The sequence below is a fragment of the Balaenoptera acutorostrata genome, chromosome 3 (assembly GCF_949987535.1).
Source record: "Balaenoptera acutorostrata chromosome 3, mBalAcu1.1, whole genome shotgun sequence".
NCBI lineage: Eukaryota > Metazoa > Chordata > Mammalia > Artiodactyla > Balaenopteridae > Balaenoptera > Balaenoptera acutorostrata.
This window is the reverse complement of record NC_080066.1, coordinates 92,923,010-92,942,784: the sequence shown is the minus strand read 5'-3', so window position 1 is coordinate 92,942,784 and position 19,775 is coordinate 92,923,010. Positions and strand designations below refer to the sequence as shown.

Genomic DNA, 19,775 nt, shown 5'->3' with positions numbered 1-19,775 from the left:
ATTCAGCTAGGACTGGACGCTCCGGATTGATACATTTTCACCTCGTGAGGTTGGCAGCCCTTCGACCAGGCCTGCAGGTAGGAACCCATTTATCTGAATGATCTGACTTAGCAGCACCACCGCCGACACGCGTGGCGTGGGTCTCTATGACCCACGAGCAACTGCTATGCCCTCTAGGTAGCGAGGTGGAAAGAGGATCTTCAGGGGCCACCAGGATCCCAGGAAAGACGAAAGATTCGTCTTAACCTGGCCTCTGGCAGCACTGTCTACACACTACCTCCTCCTGCGCGCCAAGCCGTTAGTACCACCCGGTCCCACTCGGCTCCACCCACCTGGCGAGCCCGGGTTAGTAAACCCTATCCGCCAGGTTGCGCTAGGCGTTTCTAAGCCCCGCCCCCGGGGCGAGGGCGCCCTCCCCCTCCCCCTCCCCTCCCCCTCCCAGCTCTGCCTAAGCAGTTCCGTTAGCAGCGGGAGGAAAAACCGTCCTTCGGGTCCCCGCCTCTCCACTCCCAACGCTTTACTCCCTACTCCCCTTGCGACCACTACACACAGCTACGGATGCCCCTAAAGTACAAATATCCCGCAGGGACTGGCATAGCCTGATAGATTTTGTCCTTGTTACTCCATCCCGTCCCAGGGCCCCGCGTTCTGCTTTTGTCAGGAATTCGAGCTCCTGAGTTTCTTCCGGCGGCAGGAACTCTAACTCTTTTCACGGAAGTAAAGTTGTTTTTTTGGCTTTTTTTGCGGGGAGGTGGGGGGGAGGTGGCTTTTTTTTTGGCCGCTGGGGCTGCCCGCATTCCTTCCCTCCCACCTCGCGGAATTGTGGCGGGAGGGGGAGGAGAAAGTCAAAGCGCCTGCGCGGAGAGGCCGCTTTCCATCCGGGTCCCCGTCCGTGCGGTGCAGCAGGTCGGTAGGCGGGAAATGGCGACTGGCTGAAGGAGCTGGTTCTGTTGCTGCTGCGGGCTAAGCGGGAAAGACACCACGCGTTGCGCAGTCGGGACCATCGCCGGAGCCTGAGGACACTTCTCTGTCGTCACAGTTAGGTAATCCCACTCGTCCAGACGCTGCCGCTGCTCCCAGTCTTAGTCCTCCTCTTCCAGGGCCGTCTGCCGGGATCTCCTCCCCTTCTTAACCGGGTTCTCCAGCGGCTGCGGCGCCTTGGTAGGCACGCACTGTTGGCGCCTCGTACGTCCGCTGTGTGGAGCCGCTCTTCTCTGGACTTTCCCCTGGGAACAGAAAGGGAGCTCACTTCCCGCCAGCTTCGGCTCTCAGGCTGCGGCCTGTGTTGTGATTTCTGGGGTTAGATTTCACTTTGCTACCCACCCCCATCCCGATCTCACGTCCGTAGTCCCAAAACCTGTGGTCCCTCCCGGTAATTGGGTTAGATCAGCTTTTCTAACCTTGACCCGTCTGACGTTTTCGGTATTTCATTCTTTCTAGTAGGGTGCTTTTGCGGGGGGAGGGCGTTGCTCTATCTCAGTTTTTATAAATACCTTTTGAGAATCTGGAAGAAGAGATTTCACTACGTTCTGTTTGTCTACTGTTAAAATGTTGAGTTGACATTGTTAACTTTTTCAAATTAAGAGTGGTGGTAAAGAACAGCCCATGTGGAAGGCCTCTGGTTTCTGTAGTGGTCAATTAAGGGTGAATCTTACTGTACTTCGTATTCTACACTTTCTTTGGGTATAAAATGCCTGTATAGATGCTTATTTTTGTATTCTTGACTAGAATTCCATGGTAAATAATTGCATAAGTAGATCGTCTGTATTTACTTCTCACTTTAGTGGTGGCTGGAGGTGTGAAGGATGTTAAGCACTTTAGAGTACCTTAGGGAAAGCTACAGAGATACTGCTCGTAAACTGCACTAAGATCCTGAAATGAAATGTACTTAGTAGATGTTCCTCCAAGGCAGGGATTTACCTTTCCAGTGCTAATAAGACAATACCAGGATTACTGCCTAGCATAGGTATACAATTAGTGACTTAAAAGATAGATTTATCTTTGTAATTTTCAGGTTGTAGATTTCTTTATATACTGTCTCCCCATTCTTTGCCAAGTTTTAAGTTTTCGTTTGTTGTCCAGCTGTTATCCTTATAAAAGCAAGGAAATGGCTAGTTAAAGCTACTTTTATTCCTCCTTCTTGTTCTTTTCCACATTGCAGACCAGTTGTCCATAAAGAGAAGTAATAGACTGTTGGTGTTTTTCAGAATTTGTTTTTCAATCTTGTTGAATTTGGGGCCTTTGTAGTTTTTTTTTAAACTAGTCAAATTAAGTTTTGAAAATGTGGTTCACATTACACATCATTTGATGTTTGTAACTCAAAGGCTTTCAGCTCTCTAGGTTCAGTTTAAAAGACTTCACTATTGTTTGCATATTAGGATTAAATTTCATTAATAAACAGGAACACACAAACATTATTACAATTGTCATTTAGTAGATTCCCCCCCAAGGTCATAAAGAAAGTCAAGGCAAAATGTAGCTCTTAGGTGAAGCAGTCTTTTAGGATTGAGTTGAACTTCATACTTATCTTCAAAACCAAAAGAACAGGGGGTGGGAAGTGGAGGTGAAGGCGTACTGGATACTTGCTGAGTCAACTTGTTTAAAAAATAGGGCCAGATATGTGACTTAAAAGGATGTAAAAAAAATTATTGGTCTAGTGTAGGTTTTATCTGTACTTAAATGATCTTTTTGGGTAGTTTATGAAGCATTAATGTTTTAAATAAAATTTGTTTTACGGATAGCTGAGTGAGCACTGTATGTAGACATTGTCTTCAAGAACTCTTCCAAATTGTTTTAATTCTTCATTCATTTGATTCTTTTAATATTCTTCCCAGTATACGTTGAAAGGCTGTGAAAGCTCTGTGGTATAGTCCTTAACCTTTGTGGACTTGTAGCTGTACAGAAGTTCTAAATAGGATTGCATAGAAAAGCCAAATAGAATTGGTGGGTTTTATAATATTCTATGTAGTGTCTCTTGGACATTTCATTTGAGCTAGTAAGGTTATTCTTTTCTCACTGTTAAGAAATTAAGAATTAGGGGTGTTTTATCTTTCCGAAATTCATCTAGCTGATCCGATGTTTGAGATTTCTGGTCAAGAGGATTCTTCACAAGATTATTGTATAGCAGAATCCATCCAATTCTGAGTTTTAAAAAACCTTGGCTCTGTTGTTCAGAAAGGATGTTCTAGACTCTAGACTTGTAACTATAGGACTAATTGCAGATTGAATAAAATGGTATAAATTTATCTCATTCATAGGAGATTTTTGGATTAATGCGATAAAGAAAAAGTGGTTTGTCTGAATAAACAATATCTAACTAAATTTGTAATTTACTGAGTTGTGAAAGCATAAAGTACAAAAGACACTTTAAGTCATAAATATCAAATGTACTAAGGAGACCTCATATATGATATGCTCTAAGATTCTTCTGGGTAGGTTACCTGACCATTCTAACTGGATTGGCTACAGGGGTCATTTGCTCTACTATGAAGGTGAGAAGATTTAACAGAGATGGGACTTAAGATAAAACCATACAACTTTTAGTTTCCACTTTACATTTGCCATGAGACATATATCTAAGCCAGACATATATTCACTACTGGTTTATGACTACATTAATTTTTAATTTAAATTGTATTAAATTATAATTGGATCTACATTACAAATAGGTGGACTAGGTGGTTGACTGTGTGGTATAATCTGAGAATTGCCAATGCCAAACTTTATTTGTGTCTCTCATTTGTGTTATGGAATTCTTTCTAAAATGTTTTGTTTAAAATTACAAATTCTCTGGAAGAAAAACTTTAAACTGTTGCCTTTTATTGGCAATATTAGCACAGATTAGTTTATCAAATAAATTTGCTGATCCAACAAACAGGTGAGGGTTCAGAGGCAGTGAAACACAGAAGTAAGCTTCTTTGCATTGGCTGTGATCAGGAGAGGTGTGGCATGTAGGAACATTGTCTGAGGGAGAAAGGCATGGTGAGAGTAGAGTTATAGTGAGAAGCTTGGGCCTCTTGGGGTCCTTTGGGAATCTTGTGAATCTGACTGACAGTAATGAGGAGTGAGACTAAGTTTGGTCCCAAAAAGAATTGTAGGACCTTAAGGACAAACGTGGTTTATAGCTTTGGCCTGCCCTTTTGTTTATTTACCTCATCTGCAGTTCCCCATTTAGTATGGTATTTTTAGAAAAGAGTGGAGGAAAACACTAAAATGCCATTGAAAAAAAAAAGTGTTGTAAAATATTTACATAAAAAGTCTCTTAACTTTAATATAAGGTCACAGTAGGCCAGTTAACTATATTAGGGACCCCAGGTTTTATGGTAATCATAGGCTCTCCTGTATTCATTTAGAGAAATTATAGAAAAGGAAGTTTATCTAGATTAAACATGAATCATCAACTGTGCTTTGACTTGAGGTTCTAGCAGTCAGGTTTCCATAATAGCTATAATAATTTTAGGACAAGGAAATGTGTTTATTACTTTGATTAAAGAAACATAAAATTGTACTAATAGAAGGCACTTGAATACTTCAGAAATAATTGGGATTATACTTAGTAATAGTGGCTTATATATAGTTTAGGAAGAATGTTTTCTTTCTTTGGACTAAATACTTCTATATGGAGAAATTGGAAACTAAAAAGGCAGAGTCATTGCTAAAAATAAATAAGAAAGGGATATTAAGAATCTGTTAGCATCATGACATGATATTTTAAGTTTCTTATGTTGACCAGTTAAAGTAATGTTTAAGTAGGAATTCAAAATATATTTTATTAAAAGAAGAGTATATTATTTGTTAAAGAAAAATATACAGAACCAATAAGTATCTTTTCAGTTGAGAACAACTATGATTATTTGTTTCAGTAATAATTGCTTTCTTCCTCATATTCCCCAAATATATATGATTATTCTATTGAGTTGAAATTGATTACCTTCTCACTGACTTTACAAGTACCTGCTTTAGTGTATTTTGTTAAATAAGATAATTATACAGTACAATCCTTTAATTTTCTGATGTACTGATAAAAATTATTTGAAAAATACAATCACATTTCAAACAATCATGCATTTTTCCCTCATTGGTAATATACCATTTTACTTTATTTTATTTTACTTTTTTAGTAGTAGCAAACAAGAGGGCACTTCTGTTAGAGAATTATGATCTTACCTCATCTTTGACTAGTAATTTAGATAAAAATTCTTCTTAAAACTCTTAAAACTTTTTGTCTTTGATTTATCTTAATCATAATGATCAGTTTTTCTTTGGTAGGTGGTGTTAATAAGAATAGTAGGAAATTATTTCAGGTACTCAAAGATTTTTAATTAATAACTTTCCTTTTTGCCAACATCTCATTGATTCTTTTCTTATTATCAAGTTAATGTGTTCTGAGAGTTTCATATTTCTACTGGCCTGAGATTAAGTTGAATATAAAATTAATTTTCTTTAAATAGAAGCTTTTATTGAAGGAGTAGTTATATCTCTCCCCTTGCCCAATTTTGGTGAGAACTACTTAAATAAAAAGCATTCTTAGGAAAATTCTGCCAAAATTAACTTCACTTTTTTATTCTTCAAATTTTCTTTAATGTATCCAATAAGTACATTGTAACTTGCATGTATACATGTTACTCCTGTAAATTTTAAAAATTGCATATATTGGAATATATATATTCCATAGAAAGGATAGTAATATGATGAAAAGTGACACACTGGAGTGACAGGTTTCCCATGTGCTTTTTTTTTTTAAATCTCATTAATAGCTTTTTAATATGATTTTTTAAATTTTATTTATTATTTCTTTTTGGTTGCATTGGGTCTTTGTTGCATTGTGCGGGCTTTCTCTAGTTGTGGCGAGCGGCGGCTACTCTTCACTGTGGTGCGTGGGCTTCTCATCGCGGTGGCTTCTCTTGTTGTGGAGCACGGGCTCTAGGCTCACGGGCTTCAGTAGTTGTGGCTCTCGGGCTCTGGAGCGCAGGCTCAGTAGTTGTGGCGCACAGGCTGAGTTGCTCCGCGGCGTGTGGGATCTTGCCGGACCAGGGCTCGAACCCGTGTCTCCTGCATTGGCAGGTGGATTCTTAACCACTGCGCCACCAGGGAAGCCCTCCCATGTGCTTTTGACAAGTTTCTAATGAATATTATAATACTCAGTTCTTATGAATTCATAACTATATTTTTTCTAAAATAGCACATTTTGTTATAAAGTTTTATTGGTATGAATTTCTTTCATGCTGTGTAATAGAATGCTTCTTTTTACAAGATGTGTAAATTATACTTACTGCAGTTAGTTAAAATTAGAACAATCTCCAAATTACTGTTGCCTTAAAGCTTAGGTGAGAGAAATACAAGTCTGTCCTCAGCAGAAGTACATACTGTCTCATTCGGTACACAACAAATATTGATTTTGCCCTAATGGTATTTCTTCTGAGTACATGCAAAGTTTTAAGTTGGAGTCCTAATAATAGTATTTTAAAACATGTGTGTGAGTGTCTGTATTTTCAGTGATCAACAAACTGAATAATGCCATCTTTAAAAAATCATTTCATATTTTCATTGAGCATTTAGTCATCAATAATCTAACAACCCAGAGAAAATTAATTGATCATGGTTTTAGAAAAAACTTTTTTTTTTTTTTTGGTTGTTGTTCATTGAAGAAAACTTTAAGAGGAAAAAGAGCCATAATTTTATCAACCCAACGCAGCAGCTGTTTTTTTTTTTCCAAATATTTTTGATTATGTTTATATTTAGTAGTTTTTGAAGAATTCCATTATCTAGTTTAAAAAAGGAGAGAAAGTTATGTATCACATAATAATAACCTAAAAAGACCACTTCATCACACACTTTGTTGGGCAGGGTTCAGGGAGAAGAATCTCCCTGTCTTGGAGTTGATGCTTTATATAATCCTCCTCTACTTAATCCTCCTGCCCTAGTTGACTTTTGACTTTTATTAGGTGATAAGTGGGAGGGACCAAGAAATCTCTTCTTTCTGTAAAGTCATTTAATGAAGGGCTTGGGAAGGCAGTAAAGGAAGGAGAGTAAAAGTGGACAGTTGTAGTATCTGAACCTGTTGATTTCAGATTATTCAACTGGAAATATAGATAGTGAAAACAGATACTGATACTTTTGTCATTTGGTGTCAACTAAGGCAGTGATTTTTAGCTTTTTCTTTCATGAGTGTAAATTGAGTAGTGATACCATTTGTAATAGAGTATAAATTAACAAACTCAGAAATTTAGAGCTAGAGGAGACTAAAAGGGTCGTCTAGTCTTTGTTTCCTTAATGATGAACCATCTGAAGACTGTTTAACATGTAGTAAGTGTTGGTCTTAATTAGAGTGCTTCTAGATAAGTTGTATGTGATAGAAGGATGAAAACAGCTCAGATTAATTAATGACTCATCTCCTGTTTTGACAGCTCTTTTTTTAGGTAAAATTTACATGTAGTAAAATGCATAGATCTGATGTCCAATAACTTCTTTTGCTGTTGAGGAAATGAAATGCTAGAATGATTGCATGACTTAATTAGTGTCTAATCAGTGTTACAGCTAACTAGTGATAGATTCAGGACTGATACCTCCCAGTCCAGGGGCTCTTCCTCTAGTAACTCCCTCAGGAGCCTACTCCAGAACTGTGCATGCATATTTTCTTAATATAGGCAATTTATAAATTATATATACATAAATTTTATGGGGAAACCCAGACTTTGTTGCCTTTGAAGTTTGATTTGTGATCTTTTTACAATTTTCTTATTCATATTTTTTTGCCCACTTTTGTTTCCCTTTTCTCTCTTTTATTCAGCAAAAATTTGTTTGAAAGAATGCACATTAGATTAGTCCTAGATAATTTGTTAAGAATCTTTCATATACAGTGTGCTGTTTTGTTGTTTTGATAGAAATTTGTGTACTCAAGACCTCAAAAGCGAATTATCAACTGAGTTTATGCTTGTATCATTATTATAATCTGGTTAACACAAGACAATTTGCAGCCATAATTGTTGGCATCATATATTGCTTGGGGTCAGGGATTTTGTGAAAAGGAAGGAAATCTTATGAGGAAGGAATATTTTTAGTTTTATTTGTAGGCCTCTTTTTGTGAGCAAGAATTGATTACTGCAGTGAGGATTTTGTGTTTCAGTGACATATTTTTTTTCCCTGTTCTCTTGTCTCTTTGAGGGAAATGAGAAAAATTATATTTCAGTTCAACAAAGGTTGAGCTTTCATGTGTACCGGGTTGTTGGAGTTACAGATACGATCTCTGCCTTCAACACTCTTACAGTTTAGTGCAGTTAAAGATATATAAATAGATTATTTCAGTATGATTTGTTAACAGCTAAGGAGAGATAATCACCAGTTTACACAGGCATGGGCATGTGGGGGTGGTTACTTATTGGGGTGCATGATACTTGGGCTGAGCTTTAAATGATGAGGATAAGAATTAGTTGAAAGGAAGGAATGTTTGAGGTAAAGAGAAAAGCAGAAGCATGATACAGCACAGTGTGGGCAAGAAACTTATTACTGGAGTGCAAAGAGTGAGGCAGCAAATAGTGAAAAAAGACTTGGAGAGGTAGATCTTGGAGGGTTTTATATATATTGCTAGAGTTTAGTCTTTATTTTGAAGGGAGTTCGTGGGAACAGGCAGATTTGTAGAGTGCAGAGGATGGATTTAAAGGGGGCAGACTGAGAAATATTTTAGAGGTAGAATCATGAGGATTTGGTGATTGACTGTAGGGGACAAAGGAGAGGAAGAATGACTAGGTGTTTAGGATGGTTTCTGGCTTGATTGATTAGGCAGATTACTTGTGATTAAGAATATAGTAGGGGGGGCTTCCCTGGTGGCACAGTGGTTAAGAATCCGCCTGCCAGTGCAGGGGACAAGGGTTCGAGCCCTGGTCTGGGAAAATCCCACATGCCGCTGAGCAACTAAGCCCGTGTGCCACAACTGCTGAGCCTGCACTCTAGAGCCCACAAGCCTCAACTACTGAGCCTGCGTGCCACAACTACTGAAGCCCACACACCTAGAGCCTGTGCTCCACAATGAGAGAAGCCCCCGCAGAGAAGCCCGCGCACCGCAACGAAGAGTAGCCCCCCGCTCGCCACAGCTAGAGAAAGCCCGCGCGCAGCAACGAAGACCCAATGCAGCCAAAAAAAAAAAAAGCTGAGCTCATTTTATTTAAAAAAAAAAAAAAAATAGAGTAGGGAGACTACCCTGGTGGTCCAGTGGTTAAGACTCCACAATTCCAATGCAGGAGGCTCGGGTTCCATCCCTGCTCAAGGAACTAAAATCCGACATGCTGTGCGGTGCGGCCAAAAAAAAAAGAATACAGCAGGAAATATACAAAAGGAAGAGCAGTTTTGGGAATAGGGGTGGGATAGGAAAGGTGAATTCAGCCTTGGGTAAGTTGAATTTGAGGTGCAGAGTGAAAGTGTTGAGAAAGCTGTTGGATGAGAGTCTGAAATTTATAGATGATACAGAAGCTAGAAGAATTAATGTTGCAATTTGGAAGAGGCCCCCACCCCCAATCTTTTTAGCTGGGCTGCAGATACATAGAAAGCAAACTTAATTGCTTAGTTTTAGATTGCTGAACAATCAGCTTTTTCTATTCCTGAGATGAGATCTGGTTCAAATGTTGAAAAAGTGGAAATATTTTACCTTATATACTCTCCCCCCAATGTCATGGGTTCTTAAGCTTAAAATGTTGCACCCATTGCTATGTTTGTTTTGTGATGTAATCTACTTAAATTGTATCTATTTCATTCATTAGTAGTAGATTTATTTCCCTGATGTACTCATTTCCCAATCTTTACTTGTATTATTCTGTTTTTACTGGTAATAGAAAAGAATTTATCTAGTAATGGAGTGCTAAAGAACCTAGAGGGTGGTTAATTTCTAACATAAATAGTAGAGTTACCAAGATGAGGCTGTATGTGTATGTGTAAAACTCTTCCTTTTATATTTTATGTTTAGGTAATAAAATTAGACTATTGCAGATATTATGTAGGCAATTTCTGATCAGTACTTGGCCCAATTGATATGTATTGTTTTTGGTTTTGGTCGGGTAATGCTGGCCTCATAAAATAAGTTGGGAAGTGTTCCCTTCTGTTTTCTGGAAGAGTTTGTTGTTTGTTTTGTTTTTTATTAAGGTATTTGGTAGGATTCTCCAGTGAAGTCATCTGGGTGTGGAATTCTCTATGTTGGAGACTTTTCCTGTGATTTAAATGTTTTTAAATATGAGGCTGATCAGGTTATCTTTTTTTTTTTTTTTTGGTTATAAATTTATTTATTTATTTTTGGCTGCATTGGGTCTTCGTTGCTGCACGTAGCCTTTCTCTAGTTGTGGCGAGGGGGGCTGTACATGGGCTTCTCATTGCGGTGGCTTCTCGTTGTGGGCTCTAGGCGCATGGGATTCAGTACTTGTGGCACGTGGGCTCAGTACTTGTGGCACGTGGGCTCAGTACTTGTGGCTCACGGGCTCTAGGGCTCAGGCTCAGTAGTTGTGGCTCACGGGCTTAGTTGCTCCACAGCATGTGGGATCTTCCCGGACCAGGGATTGAACCCATGTCCCCTGCATTGGCAGGCGGCCACCAGGTAAGTCCCTTTACAGGTTATTTTTTTTTTCTTTTTTATTTATTTATTTATTTATTTATTTATTTATTTATTTATTTATTTTTGGCTGTGTTGGGTCTTCGGTTCGTGCGAGGGCTTTCTCCAGTTGCGGCAAGCGGGGGCCACTCTTCATCACGGTGCGGGGACTGCTCTTCATCGCGGTGCGCGGGCCTTTCTCTATCGCGGCCCCTCCCGTTGCGGGGCACAGGCTCCAGACGCGCAGGCTCAGCTATTGTGGCTCACGGGCCCAGCCGCTCCGCGGCACGTGGGATCCTCCAAGACCAGGGCTCGAACCCGTGTCCCCTGCATCAGCAGGCAGACTCCCAACCACTGCGCCACCAGGGAAGCCCCTACAGGTTATTTTTGTTGGATATAAAATCCTTGGTTTACATGTTCTTTTTTTTCGGCGGGGGAGGGGGCTGCATTGGGTCTTAGTTGCTGCATGTGGGCTTTCTCTAGTTGCAGCGAGTGGGGGCTACTCTTCGTTGTGATGTGCAGGCTTCTCATTGTGGTGGCTTCTCGTTGCGGAGCATGGGCTCTAGGCACGCAGGCTCAGTAGTTATGGCTCGCAGGCTCTAGAGCGCAGGCTCAGTAGTTGCGGCGCACGGGCTTAGTTGCTCTGCAGCATGTGGGATCTTCCTGGACCAGGGCTTGAACCCGTGTCCCCTGCATTGGCAGGTGGATTCTTAACCACTGCGCCACCAGGGAAGGCCGGTTTACATGTTCTTTCCTTGATTATTTTATTTTAAATGTTACTCCATTTTTTTCTGGCATAAAGCATTGCTATTGAAAAATTTAGAATAGTCTCATATTCTGTCCATTATAAAGTCACTTAGTGCATGCCTAAATCAGGGGTCTGCAAACTACTGCCCATGGGCTGACTGCCTGTGCTTGTAAACCCTTTTTTTGTTTTTCATTTTTGTTTTTGTACACAGCTATGTCTATTCATTTACATATTGTCTTTGGCTGCTTATGCTATGCAGTGCCATAGACAATATGGAAACCAGTGAGCATGGCTGTGGACGCTGGACATTGATATTTGAATTTCATATAACTTTCACCCTATGGTTTGTAAGCCTAAAATATTTACTCTCTGATTCTGTAAGAAAAAGTTTGCCTATGTCTGTCTTACCTATATGTCCAAAGAATTTTTCCCCCATTTCTTAAAATTCAGTAATTTAAAGTTCTAGTAGCTCATACTAGACTGTCTCGGTATTTGTCTTTCTGGGTTGCTATTCTCATGTCTGTGTCTTTCAATACATGGTTTCAAACTTCTGTTTCTGGAAAGTTTTCTTGTTATACTTTTGAGTGTCTGATCTTTGACTCTCTTCAATATTTGATCAGTTTTTCTTGAATCTGCATTTTTTTTTCTTTTTTTTGAAACTCTCTAGGAGTTAAGCCAGCATTTTTATTTATTTATTTTTGGATGTTTTGGGTCTTCGTTTCTGTGTGAGGGTTTTCTCTAGTTGCGGCAAGCGGGGCCACTCTTCATTGCGGTGCACGGGCCTTTCACCGTCGTGGCCTCTCTTGTTGCGGGGCACAGGCTCCAGACGTGCAGGCTCAGTAGTTGTGGCTCACGGGCCCAGTTGCTCCGCGGCATATGGGATCCTCCCAGACCAGGGCGCGAACCCGCGTCCCCTGCATTGGCAGGCACCCACTGCGCCATCAGGGAAGCCCCTGCATTTTTTTTAATGTTTAGAAATATTTCTTCTTTTTTCTGTCTGTTGTGTTCATTTACTTCTTTGTTCTTTTTTCTTTTAGTCTTCATTTTTGAAATAATTTTTTTTTTACTTTTTAATTTTTTTCTGACTTCTGTCACTTCCTCCCCACCCCCCTGAATTCCAGTTAAATTTGTTCTTTTTTTTTTAAAATTTATTTATTTATCCATTTTTGGCTGTGTTGGGTCTTCATTTCTGTGCGAGGTCTTTCTCTAGTTGCGGTGAGCGGAGGCCACTCTTCATTGCGGTGCGCGAGCCTCTCACTATCGTCGTGGCCTCTCTTGTTTCGGAGCACAGGCTCCAGACGCGCAGGCTCAGTAACTGTGGTTCACGGGCCTAGTTGCTCCGCGGCACGTGGGATCCTCCCAGACCAGGGCTCGAACCCGTGTCCCCTGCGTTGGCAGGCGGATTCTCAACCAATGCGCCACCGGGGAAGCCCTAAATTTGTTCTTATATTAGTGGTTTTAACCTTTCCTTGGAAGCAGTTTATAGTTGTGATCTGTTTTTATGGGGTTACTTTTTGTAATTTTATTGTTTGTAGGAAATTAGGGATTTTATTCTGCTTCTCTTTTTTTTTCTTCTTCTTATGATAGCTATTTGGGCTCTGGTCTGATTTCTGTTACTTTTTAATGTGAAATTTGTTTTCCTAAACTTTTAGAAGGAACTTTGGTTAAAGATAGGTTTTGGCTTAAGTGGAAGTTTCTGTTGTTTTCTTACAGTGTTTGAAAATATGGAGGACTGCTCTCTGGAGATTGCTTAGTTTATGTTCCTCTTTCCCTCTTTTTCTAGTATTCTCTTTGCTTTTCTCATTTGATCCTGTCCTACTCTGTTTTGACTTTATTCGGCAGTTTCCTCGTATTGAACCCTGTCATTAGCTCTCATAGTCAGGATTTTTGTTGTTCTTATTTTTTAATGGAAAATATCAAACATTAGCACAAAGTAAACAATGAATCTCCATATAACCATCACTCAGTTTTAGTAGTTATTAACATTTTGTCTGTCTTCTTTGATCTATACCTCCACCCACTCCTACCTGGTTGGTTGTTATTCATAAGAACTTTTTACAGGTGTTTATTTAGGTAAATTTTATATACTTTGAAATACATAGATCTTAGCTGTAAGTTTTGACAAATCTACACCCGTATCACAATATAGGACATTTCCTTTCCTCAAGGCAACTTTTATTCTGATTTTTTTTTCTCCTTAGATTATTTTTGCCTCTGCCTTATTAATGGCATCACCAAACGCATACTCTTTTGTGTCTGCCATTGCTTAGTGTCTGTGAGATTCTTTCATGTTGTTGATGATATTAGTAATTGTTGCTTTCTGTTTCTGATTATTATTCCACTGTAAAAAACAAAACAAAACCCACAATATTCATCTTTCTGTTGCTGAGCATTTTCATTGTTCCCAGTTTGGGGCTATTGTAAATAAAGCTGCCAGGAACATTTTGGTAAAAGTACCTTGTGGACATGTTTATATTTCTCTTGTTTAAAAACTTAGAAGTGAAATTATTGGATCAGAGGGCTATGTGTTATTTATTAGAAATTGCTCAACTTTTACCAAAATTACATTCCCATCAGCAAAATATGAGAGTCCTCATTGTTCCACATCCTTGCTACCATTTATTGTTGTCAGTCTTTTTACAGTACTTCTTGCGATTCAAGTAGGTGCGGATTAGTATGCTATTATGTTTCTAACTTACACTTCTGATGATAAATAATATTGAGTATCATTTCATATGCTTGTGGCAAGTTATCTAGCTGTTATGAAGTATCTTCTCAAATCTTTTGCTCATTTTTTTCTGTTGGTTTGTTTGTCTTCGTTATGTTTTAGGATTTCTTTGTATTCTGCATACAAGTGCTTTACAAGATACATGTTTTATGAATATTGTGTCAGTTTGTTGCTTGCCTTTTGATTTTTTTTTTTACTGGTGTCTTGGTGAACAGAAAATTTTTAATTTTTATGAAGCCTAGTTTATTCAGTTTTTCCTTTTATGGTTTTTGCTTTTATAGTTATTTGTATAAGAGCATGTCATCTACAAGGAGATAGTTTTATTTTTCCTTTCTGACATGGGTTTCTTTTTCTTGCTTAATTGACTAGAACCTCCAGTAAAATGTTGAATAGAAGTAGTGAGAGTAGACATCCTTGTCCTATTTTTGATCGTAGGAGGATGGCATTTAGCTTTTCACTATGAAGTATGATGTTAGCTCTGGGGCTTTTGTAGATGCCTTTTATTGGGTAAGAATTCCCTTCTACTCCTGGTTTGTTGAGTATTTTTATTGTAAAAGGATGTTGGGTTTGGTCAGATACTTTTTCTGTATCAACTGAGATGATTGTGTGGAGTTTTTCCTTTATTCTTTTAATATGGTGTATTAGATTGATTAGTTTTCATATTAAACCACCCTTGTATTTCTGAGAGAAATACCACTTGGTCATGGTGTGTAATCCTTCTATTAAGCTGCTGGATTTCGTTTGCTAGTATTTCATTGAGGATATTCCTGTCTATGTTCCTAAGGGATATTGATATGTAGTTTTCTTGTAGTGTCTTTGTTTGCCTTTGGTATCAGGGTAATGCTGGCCTCATAGATTGAGTTGGGAGGTGTTCCTCAATTTTTTGGAAGAATTTGAGAAAGATTGGTGTTACTTCTTCTTTAAACTTATGTAAAATTTACCAGTGAAGCCACCTGGTCCTGGACTTTTCTTTGTGGCAAGTATTTTTTATTATTAATTAAATCTCTCTACTTGTTATGAGTCTTTTTCTTTTTTTCTTGAGTCATTTTAGTTGTGTCTTCTTAAAAATGTGTCCATTGAATCTAGGTTATCTAACTTGTTGGTGTACAGTTTTTCGTAGTATTTTCTCATAATTCATTTTATTTCTGTGAAGTTGGTATTAATGTCACTTCTTTCATTGATGATTTTAGTAGGTTTAGTCTTCTCTTTTTTTCTTGTCTAGTTCTAAAGATTTGTGAATTTTGTTGCTCTTTTCAAAGAACCAACTTTAGACTTCATTGTTTTTTAAAAAATTATCTGTTTGATTTATTTCTGTTCTATTTCTTTATTATTTTCTTTCTTCTGCTTGCTTTAGATTTAGTTTGCTTTTCTCTTTCTAGTTTTTTAAGCTAGAAGGCTTTTTTATTGATTTGAGGTCTTTTTAAAAATATTAGCATTCACGCTATAAGTTGTCTTCTGAGCACTGCTTTTAGGGGCATGCTGTGAGTTTTGGTGTGTTGTGTTTTTGTTTTCATTCATTATGAAGTATTTTCTAATTCCCCTTGTGATTTCTTCTTTGACACAGTGGTTATTTAGGAGTTTGTTGTTTAATTTTTGCACATTTGTTAATTTCTCAACCTTCCTTCCTTGTGATTTCTAATTTAATTCCAGTGTGGTTGGAGATCATATACTTGTATGATTTCAGTTATTTTATTTATTTATTTTATAAATTTATTTATTTTATTTATTTTATTTTTGGCTGTGTTGGGTCTTCATTGCTGTGTGCAGGCTTTCCCTAGTTGCAGCGACTGGGGGCTACTCTTCGTTGTGGTGTGCGGGCTTCTCATCGTGGTGGCTTCTCTTGTTGCAGAGCATGGGCTCTAGGCGCGTGGTCTTCAGTAGTTGTAGCACGCGGGCTCTAGAGTGCAGGCTCAGTAGTTGTGGCACATGGGCTTAGTTGCTCTGCAGCATGTGGGATCTTCCCGGACCAGGGCTTGAATCTATGTCCCCTGCATTGGCAGGCTGATTCTTAACCACTGTGCCACCAGGGAGGCCCGATTTCAGTTCTTTTAAAGGTGAGACTTGTTTTGTGTCTTAACATGTAGTCTTTCATGGAGAATATTCCATTTGTAAGTTGAGAAGAATGTGTATTCTGTTGTTGGATGGAGCGTTCTATGTATATGACTCTTAGGTCTCGAGAATTATTGAGGTCTTCTGTTTCATTATTGATCTTTTGTCTAGTTATTCTATCCATTTTTGAAAGTGGATATTAAAGCCTCCAACTCTTGTTGAATTGCTTGTTTTTCACTTAGATTGACAATTTTAATTTTATATATTTGGGGACTCTGTTGTTAGGTACGTGTATGTTTATAATTTCCCTCTAAGTGCTGCTTATTACATCCCAGAAATTTTGATGTGCTCTCTTTTTGTTAATTTTCATTTCAAAATATTTTGTATTTCCCTTGTGAATTCTTTTTTGACTCATGATTTATTTATAAATTTAAAAAATTTCAAGTATATGGTACTATTTAAGATTTCTTTTGTTTTTGATTTGTAATTGTGGTCAGAGAACATACTTTGTAAGATTTTAGTCTTGATGGTCAGTTTCGAAAGTTCATGAGGGCTTGCCTGCTCCAGCTTTTTTAGATCTATTAAGTATACCTTTTACAACTCATTATTGGAATGGACTAAAACCCTCTACATTCCAGCCTCCTCCTTTAAATGCTCCTGTCTTTCTTTCCAGTGACTGGTTATTTTTAAGTTCAAAGGACCTTTCTCCTAAGCTTTGCTAAAATCTTCTTCACTCTCTCCATGAAGAGTGATCTAGCATTTTATATATACACTATGATGTGTATCTATACTTAACCTGTTAGACTTTTTGATTCTCATGGGAAGAGTTATCATTTTTGTCCTTTTATTACCATACTGGTAGCAGGTGACCAATAAATATTTAAATTTTAATGAGCTGAACTCCTTGGACTGAACTAGCTGTATGTGTTTAGTCTTTTAAGACCTACTTTATATGAAGATATTATTTCATAAAATTTTTAAATTTCCATTATTCTGGGTTTAAGATAGGTTCACCCATAGGTATTTTTGAAAATATTTTTTAAAAATTTTTACAGATTTTTACAGAAATTGAGTACAAATAACTTTCTTTTTGAAAAATTCCCCCATGCATTTGCTTTATGGGAATTTTCCTTTTCTAAGGAGTGCTGTGCTGAAGTACAAAGGAATTAAGACAAAATTTATACACTGTAAATAGAGTTATTTAAGTAAATAATACATACCTCGAGTAAATCCCTTTAGAAGTTAACATTGACTCTTTAGGACAAAAGGCAGTATTTGTTTTATTTGGGGATGACAACTTAAAACTGAGCACTATTTGGTGATGAAAAACAAATGGTTGTTTGGAAAGATATTTTAGGACTCCTCTGGTGAAGGCTTTGAGGTTGGGACTTTTTTGTTGGAGTAGATTTTGTGTGTGTGTGTGTGTGTGTGTGTGTGTGTGTGTGTGTGTGTGTGGTTTCTATATGTTAAAAAACGGCAGAGGGGTCCTAACTTTCTGTGACTGTTGTGTTGCATTACTAAAGACACGACTTTTTGTCTGTTTTTTGTTTTTGGCTCTGTTGGGTCTTCATTGCTGCACACGGGCTTTCTCTAGTTGCGGCGAGCAGGGGCTACTCTTCGTTGAGGTGCGCAGGCTTCTCACGGTGGCTTCTCTTGTTGCGGAGCACGGGCTCTAGGCGTGCGGGATCTAGAGTGCAGGCTCAGTAGTTGTGGTGCACGGGCTTAGTTGCTCCATGGCATGTGAGATCTTCCTGGACCAGGGCTCGAACCCGTGTCCCCTGCATTGGCAGGCAGATTCTTAACCACTGTGCCACCAGGGAAGCCCAAGACACGACTCCTTAAGTTTCCTAATTTGTCTGTGAAGACCCTGCTCTTTGCCAAGAATTTCTTCACCTTTAGGAGTTTAGAGTGCTGAACTGGTTAGACTTTTTTGCTAATGCATTCACTGCTGTGAGTAGTTTTACTCTTCTCTGCACCTTATAGCTTTTCTAATTCCTTTTTCATTTTGAGCGTCAAGATGGTGAGATGAATAAGGTATTCACTATACAGGTGAAAAAATAGTTAAGTGGCTATAGCTTAGCTATGATTGAAGTAGGATTAGACCTAATTAACATCTCTTAATTATTAGTGTAGTAGTTTTTGTATTCTATTTCACAGATTATAATTCAGGGAATGTTCTCAACTACTTCTAAGTCTTGGGACAATTTTTGCCAGCCATTAATTTTCTCATCAGTGAAATGAGAGAGTTCAAATCGATGGCCTCATATTTTCTTTCTGATGTGAATTTGGTATTTAAAGGATCATTACAAACAAATGGTCAACAGGCACAGGAAAAGATGCTCAACATCATTAGCCATTAGGAAATGCAAATCAAAGCCACAATGAGATACCACTTCACCCCCACTAAAATGGCTATAATAAAAAATAAACAAGTAACAAGTGTTGGTGAGGATATGGAAAAAGTGAAAACCTTGTACATTGCTGGTGGGAATATAAAATGGTGCTGCTGCTGTGGAAAACAGCAGTTTCTCAGTATGTTAAACATAAAATCACCACATGAACCAGCAATTCCACTCCTGGTTACATACCCAAGAGAACTCAAAACAGGTGGTCAAAAAGAAACTTGTACATGAATGTTCGCTCCAGCACTATTCACACTTAACCAAAAGGTAGAAACAACACAAATGTCCATCAGTAGATGAATGGATAAACAAAATGTAGTCTTACCCATTCAATGGAACATTACTCAGCCGTAAATGGGAATAATGTACTGATACATGCTACAACATGGATGAACCTTGAAAACATTATCCTAAGTGAAAGAAACAGTCATACAGGACCATATATTGTGTGATTCCACTTATATGAAGTGTCCAGAATAGGGAAATCCATAGAGACAGAAAAGAGATTAGTGGTTGCTTAGGGCTAAGGGCAGGGGAAAATGGGGAGTGACTGCCAATAGGTATGGGGTCTCCTCTGGGGGTGATTGAAAATGTTCTGAAAATAGATAATGGTGATGGTTGGACAACACCGCAAATGTAATAAATGTCACTGAATTGAACACTTTAAAAAAAAAAAAAGATCATTACATATGGTAACAACAAATACCACAAAATGATCCAGTCATTCTTGTTATATTGATACATGTATACTTGTTGAAATTTAGAATTGTGCTCATGGAATTAATTCATTCATTGACTAAGGGTTTTTTCCACTACATTGTAAGCTCCAGAGGGTAAAAACCTTCTCTATCTTGTTTTACTAGGCACTTACCTAGCCCAGTGCCTAGAATGTGGTAAGTGCCGAGTAAATACTTGTTGAATGAATGAATGAGTGATTAAATGAATGATAATGTCAGCATGGGTGGAGCAGCATAGTGCTCTGGAAGGAACATGCACGCTCTGTTAGATGATAGGATATAATATTTCAGAAGTTGTGGGAAGGTTATTTGGGAGAATGTAATAAAATTCAAAGCACTACGCGTTTCAATTAAAAGGTTAGTTTCTTGGGAATTCCCTGGTGGCCCAATGGTTAGGACTCCGCGATCTCACTGCCGAGGGCCCGGGTTCAACCCCTGGTCGGGGAACTAAGATCCCGCAAGTCATGTGTGGTATGGCCAAAATAAATAAATAAAATGTCAATTTCTTATTTCAATCCCTTATAGACCTGGACTTTTTTTT

At 38.4% G+C, this 19,775-nt stretch overlaps 1 protein-coding gene across 1 annotated transcript in view; it reads left to right on the top strand.

Annotated features, from left to right (window-relative positions):
* Positions 1-638: 638 nt before the first annotated feature.
* CTDSPL2 (CTD small phosphatase like 2) overlaps positions 639-19,775 on the top strand; it is a 75,043-nt gene continuing 55,906 nt past the window's right edge. Inside the window, exon 1 of the mRNA XM_028162303.2 lies at positions 639-1,043. The gene's annotated coding sequence lies outside the window, so the exon portion shown is untranslated. The remainder of the gene's footprint in view (positions 1,044-19,775) is intronic.